General features: G+C 35.6%; 1 pseudogene; it reads right to left on the bottom strand.

Annotated features, from left to right (window-relative positions):
- The window catches only part of LOC131401030 (BRISC complex subunit Abraxas 2-like), an 80,997-nt pseudogene extending 74,908 nt beyond the window's left edge, over positions 1–6,089 (bottom strand).
- Positions 6,090–6,665: the final 576 nt, after the last annotated feature.

Here is a 6,665-nt window from a genome sequence, read left to right on the forward strand (position 1 = left end):
TAAAGAATGTAAAGTAATGGTAAATGAAAAATAGATCAAAACAATATAAGACTCACATACGTGTGAACCCAACAACATAGCCTCAAAAGATATTAAAAAAAAAGGACAACTATAATGAGAAACTGGAAATTGAGAGTTGCTTTGTTCATATTGTTTTGTTTCATTTTATTTTTACGGAGAAAAAAATCAAAGTGCATCTTTACAGAAATAAAGTACAGGTGGATTAAAGATTTAAAAGCAGAAAAATATATAAGGGTGATAGAAGAAATTTCAGAATATTTCTGTGACCTTCTGATGGAAAAGGACTTTTTTAATTAAATCCAAAAAAATCCCTTCAAAATATATGCAACAATAACAAAGATGTATTTGACTACCTCAAGTAAAACTTTGTGTTTAATGAAAGACAATATAGATAATGTAAACAAATGAGTGATATACTAGCAGAAGATAACTGTTAAATCTAAAACTAAAAACATTAGTATCTGGAATATAAGGGGAACTCCAGAATGACAGTAAGAGATATATCAAAATCTAATGTAAACATAGGCAAAGAATAGGAATAGGCTAATTTCAATGCTTATCAGAGAAAGACAAGTTAAACTACACGTGAGATACAAGTTTGCATCCACTAAACTTGACAAAAAAGATAAAAAGATAATTCCAAGTGGTAGAAGAAGGGCATGTAGAAAGCTTCACACATTGCTGGTGGAAATATTCTGGCCTAGCCATTTCTGGAAATAAATCTGATAAGATCTAATGAAAACTAAGTTAAATATAGTGTATACTATAACTCACTTATCCCACTCCCAGGAATATACTCCAGATAATAGAATATACAGTCACGCGTTGCTTAACAACAGGGATACGTTCTGAGAAATGCATAGTTAGGTGATCTCATCTTTGTGTGAACATCATACAGTGCACTTACACAAACCTAGGTGGTATAGCCTACTAAACACCTAGGCTACATGGTACTAATCTTATGGGACCACCGTCGTATATGCAGTCCATTGTTGACCAAAGTATTGTTATGCAGCACATATATGTATATATACATAGTCACTGCATTGTTTTGTTGGTAGTGGCTGCATACTCTGGAATACCCTGAGGCAGTAATGAAGTAGAAGTTTCCACAATAACTTCAGCATTTAAAAAATATAACATTGGATTTTTTAATAAAATAAGAAGATTATTTCTATAACAAAATACCATATATGTTACTTGAAAATGTGTACATACAAAAACAACACTGTAACGGATAAGTACATATCCCAGATCTCAAAAGAATATATTTCAAATCCATTGGAAATGGTGCCTATGGGAAGAGACAAGAAAGGGAATGGGATTGGTTAGTGGGGAGAAAATAAAACAAGAGAGTCCTTGCATGGACTAATGAAGTTGGCAGGCTACAAATTGAAGAGAAGGATTTATTTGATTCTCTGTACATGTTTTTTAATCTTTTAGCAAGAAAAAACCAGGAAAAAATTGACTTTATAGAGTTTGTGTCACATATTGTCATACATTGCTGGTGAAGGGAAAAGTAGGAGTATTTTTGGTGAAAAATATCCATTACCAAATACTTTCTGATACTTGAGGTGTGGCAAAAATCAGCCTCATCCACCTAACCAAGACTTAAGCCAAGCTGGATCTTGGCTCAGCAGTGGAATCTGTGCTATCCCCAGTATCACTGTGAGGCAGCAGCAAAATGAGCCAGTTTTGACCTGGAGCCCCCAGGTGTCTAGGTGCAAGCAACTGAAGACTCCTGCACAGATTATACACTGTGATGAGCCTAGAGAGAGAGAGAAAAAACAAACCAAAAACTTAAGATGAGTATGAAAACTAAAATTTCAGGGGCTGGCCCGGTGGTGCAAGGGGTTAAGTGCATGCGCTGCACTGCGGCAGCCCGGGGTTCGCCAGTTCGGATCCGCACCGACACGGACACGCACCGACGCACCACTTGTCAGGCCACGCTGTGGCAGACGTCCCATATAAAGTGGAGGAAGATGGGCATGGATGTTGGCCCAGGGCCAGTCTTCCTCAGCAAAAAAAGAGGAGGATTGGCAGATGTTAGCTCAGGGCCGATCTTCGTCACAAACAGAAAAAAAAAAGACTAAAATTTCAAAACATAAGAAGAAAATTAATATTAAAAAGACAATAGCATTAGTAATCAAATAAAATGAATAAAATTAAAAAAGAAGATTCTGGGCAGGCCCCATGGCATAGCAGTTGAGTCTGGGGTGCTCTGCTTCGGTGGCTCAAGTTCAAGGGTTCGGATCATGGGCACGGACCTACACCACTTATCAAGCCATGCTGTGGTGACAACCCACATGCAAAATAGAGGAAGATCGAAACAGATGTTAGCTCAGGACTAGTCTTCCTCAAGCAAAAAAAGAGGAAGAATGGCATCAGATGTTAGCTCAGAGTGGATCTTCCTCACCAAAAAAAAAAAGAAGATTCTACAATGAATATGCTTAGAATCTCTCATAGACATATGATTTTTCACCAACATTTACTCCCCTTGCCTGAAGAAGTATTTTAATTCTTCACTCTATTGAACTCAGATGTGGCTAGGTGACTTGCTTTTGCCAAAAAACATATATATATGTACATATATGAGCAATAAAATCCCCTATGAATCTCCTGCTTGAATACTTCCTATAATATCTATCATCTATCTATCTATCATTTATATCTGTATAGATATTTGAACTCGGGTCCCTTTCCTGTGGCTTCTACACTATAATCCTGTTTTACCCTTCAATGAAAACAGAAAATACAGCTCTGTCTTACACATTACAGCTCTTTGAATATTTTAAAATGTCACATATCTTCTTTGTCTTCCATTCTACCAATTAAACATCCCTAACCTCATAATTTTTCCTCATGTGGCATAGATGTCAAAGTCCCCGCTATCATGCTTACCTATCTATTTCTCCAAAATGTTTAGTGTGGAAATCTTAAAGCTGAGGAATAAAACTTTACATTGTTGGGAAAAACATGTCAAACAATTATAATCCCGGGACCACAACAAAACCCACTCTTGGTACTCATTTTCCTTCTTAATCATTTTAAGAAGCATCACAAGAAATATGGTCCTAAAATCAGAACAAAGCAGCTGGAACACGATGGGAAAAAAAATATTATTCTTAGTCAAAAGTCTGGAAGATAATGCCACCTCTGCCCCTCAGAGGTTGTATGTTCCATGAGCAAGTTATTTGACCCTTATGAGGCTTGTTCACTCAACTTTCATATGAGAATTCAAAAGACTTACCTCCATGATAATTTACAGTGTAAGCAATTACGTTAAGAAACTCAATGAGTGGCTCCTTCAAAATATTTGGAAATAATGATAAAATATATTTCAAGAAAGCACTATCAAACTTTTGATCTTACATTTTGACAAAATAAATATTTAAGTGCAACTCCACCAAAAGTGTGAATTGTATTTATCCAGTTGCAGAGATTATTCTTGAAAAGACATGTCTCAGTAGCAGTCATTTTAATCTAGCTCGTTTGGATTAACCATCAGGGCAGGCAAAAAAAATCCCTGCTTCTATATAATTTTTCCACGGTTATTCTTCCCAGTTCTCAGGTTTCTGTATGATGTATTTAATTGAATGGAACTCAGTGATGGAAGGGATGGGATATTTTGTAAACTTGGCTGACAGTTTACAATTGATGGGGAGAGTGCCTCAATAAAAGAGAAATCTGGAGCTGGAAGTCAATAGAATAAAAATATGAGAAGCATGAAAACTTCATTTGTATAAAAAAATCACTGATTTTTATTGGAATTGGAAGAAAAATTATTATTCTAGGTGTGAAAGTAGCATGCAGTATCTTGATCCATCATGGTTACCTGAAAGTGATCTTTTGTACTCTTTAAATTTATATAGACACACACACCATGAATAAATGCAGGAATGCAGTAGAGCAGAGCCTAAATAGGCATTGGCTTCCCCAGAATTCTGGGAGGAAAACCCTGTTGCCCAAATGTGACAACCCGTGATTGAATGAGTTAAATAGTAGTTGATGTTTTGACTTAGAAATAGGTCATTACTGGCTAATCCAGGAAGGCAGGAAAGAATTTAGCTTGTCAAGTTAAAGAACATTCTCAAATTCCCAGCTTCTTGAGCAAGCTGAACTTGATCACTTCTTGAAGGAAAGACACTTGATGGCGAAGGAGAGAGGGACGCTTTCTCAGCCATTAGAGTGCCTCCTCAAACTGATCCTTTACTCAGCCTTGGAAAGAACAGCAGCTGCTGCCTGCCCTTTCAGCAAGGAAAGAAAAAAAACTGGCCACAGAAGCCATAACAGCTGTCACTGCCAGAGAAAAGGACATGGAGAATTCAAAATGGGATAAATAGTGTTGGCACTACAATAAAGATATAGAGAATTAATAATGCACCAGGCACCTTCCTCTAGATCTCCCTAGCCTTCCGTCAAAAGCAACTGAGACTAATTAAATCAAGGCAAGTATTTCAATTGACAAATAAAAGGATAGGTCTAGCTATGAATTCTTTTCTCTGTTTGATATGATTAACGTTGCATTATACTATAGAACGCCACTTGGTAAGTGGTTAAACCATGATACATTTGTCATTTACGAAAGAATTTTTGTCATGTTTGACAAAGCTTGACCACACAGTGTTGAGTTTGGCTTTGATGGTGCCCTGCTGAAGGCTGTCTGTGGGAACATAGTGAAATATTGTTATCCAGCATGTAGTTAGCCCTGCTGTTTTCAACACTGAGGCAAGATGTAGAAACCTTTGCTCAATTTCAGATCAAAAACACTATCCTGACTTGCATGCCCATATATTTCTTTTAAAAATGCTTAACTAATTCTGTTGACATAAATGTTCAAAGAAAATATTATTATTATTACTATTTCACAATCACATTGATCTCATAGTAGCTCACATTTTTAATTAAAAATAATACTTCTACCAGTCCTTTCAATTTTTTACCTCCACTCCAATTTTTTAAATAAATTCACAATCTTCAGTACATTCATGTTACATAGAATGCTACATCTATTGCCATAAAAACATTGAGAAAGAATCACAAATGCCTAAAACTTGTCAAACCCTGTTAGACTTTCTCCCATTGAGCAATGGATTCATTAAGAGTTAACTCCAGCACCAGCTAATGAATGTGTTATTCTTAACAAATGAGTTTAGAGAATAGGGAAGAATTTATTTAAACAAATCTTAATGAACATTATAGGAAAAGAAAAAGAGATGCCATTATAGAAAGCATATAAGTACCATCACCGCAAAGACAGACTTCTATGAGGGTCTATTTCTAAGCAATGTTTTCTTTTAATGACATGATTTCCATAAGACCTTTCACTTTAAGTTGAACTATCTCCAAATTTGTATTTGTCAGTATGGGTCCTCTTTTTTCCTAAACTCGTTTAGGAAAGCTAAGGATGGCCATTCTAATTAGTCTACATGGTAATAACTTTCACACATAAGAAAAAGATTCATATTTTTTAGGTCCAGATAGATGAAAAATGATTTAAATGGAAAGTATGTGCTAAATTTAGTGCGAGAAAAACTTAGAAGAAAGAATTCTGATGAACCAAGGCTTGCATTCAAATAATTAAGAATAAACCATTACACACTGTAAAGTGGAAAGATGAGATAAGGGCATGCCACATTCTTAAATATATATCTCCCATTCTATTATTCATTGTTTAACATTTGCTAAAATAGAGCAAGTGTATGTATAACAGTCCTTATGTCTCCCAGATCATAACAATTATTATAGTCTCAAAACAATAAGCAACATTAGGATTGGTACAAAAGAATGAATTCCAAAACATCTGTCTGTGTATCATTGTGTGGCTCTTGCTAATGGAGGTCAAGGAAGGCCACCTCCAAATGTACTGCAAAATTCGTCTAGAATGTGTCTACTTGCTGTACATTTCTAAGCATTCTCCCAGGAAATTTCTGGTTCTTGAGTGCTCCTCCTTATTTCAAATTGAAACAGTGTATCTGACCTAAAGTACAGAACTTACATTCAACTAGGCTAAAGCTCTCTATCCCATCACCTACCTCCTGAGCAGATACTCCTCGGGTAGAGCTCATTATCCGAAGGTTTAGTTCCAGGCACTAATGCACTCAGGTAAAGTGGTCATTATTTCCAAAGTGACTTTTTGAGTCATGTTTTCAAAGCCACATTTGATTATAAGGATAGCACTCCTAACAATCTTCCTCTTACTCATTTCCTCTTCCTGTGCAAAAGGCCATTGGTAGGACAGTCAGGCTAATGCTGAAGAGAACTTTTGTCTTTGAGAATTTTCAAGTCTGGGAGAAATTGTCAGGAAACTTACTCCATAAAAAATTGACAAAATAAATTTCTGATTGGTGTCATTTGCTAAATAAAATCCCAAGATTGCCTGCAATATTAGATTTACTTGAATGCTTCTTGTGGGGAGAATTTGTAAATCAAGGACAAAATTCTAAGTGTTCTGATTATATAATATTAACCATAAGAGCTCTATCTTATTTACAATATCACCTAAGAACTAAAAGACATTATCAACTTTTATAGAAATGTTTGTATACATATAGAATGCATATTTATACCAATACATATATCAAGTTCTCATTTTAAGGTGATTCATTTTTGTTGTTATTTTTTCATTCAGATCATGAGCTTCG

The sequence above is a fragment of the Diceros bicornis genome, chromosome 4 (assembly GCF_020826845.1).
Source record: "Diceros bicornis minor isolate mBicDic1 chromosome 4, mDicBic1.mat.cur, whole genome shotgun sequence".
Classification (NCBI taxonomy): domain Eukaryota; kingdom Metazoa; phylum Chordata; class Mammalia; order Perissodactyla; family Rhinocerotidae; genus Diceros; species Diceros bicornis.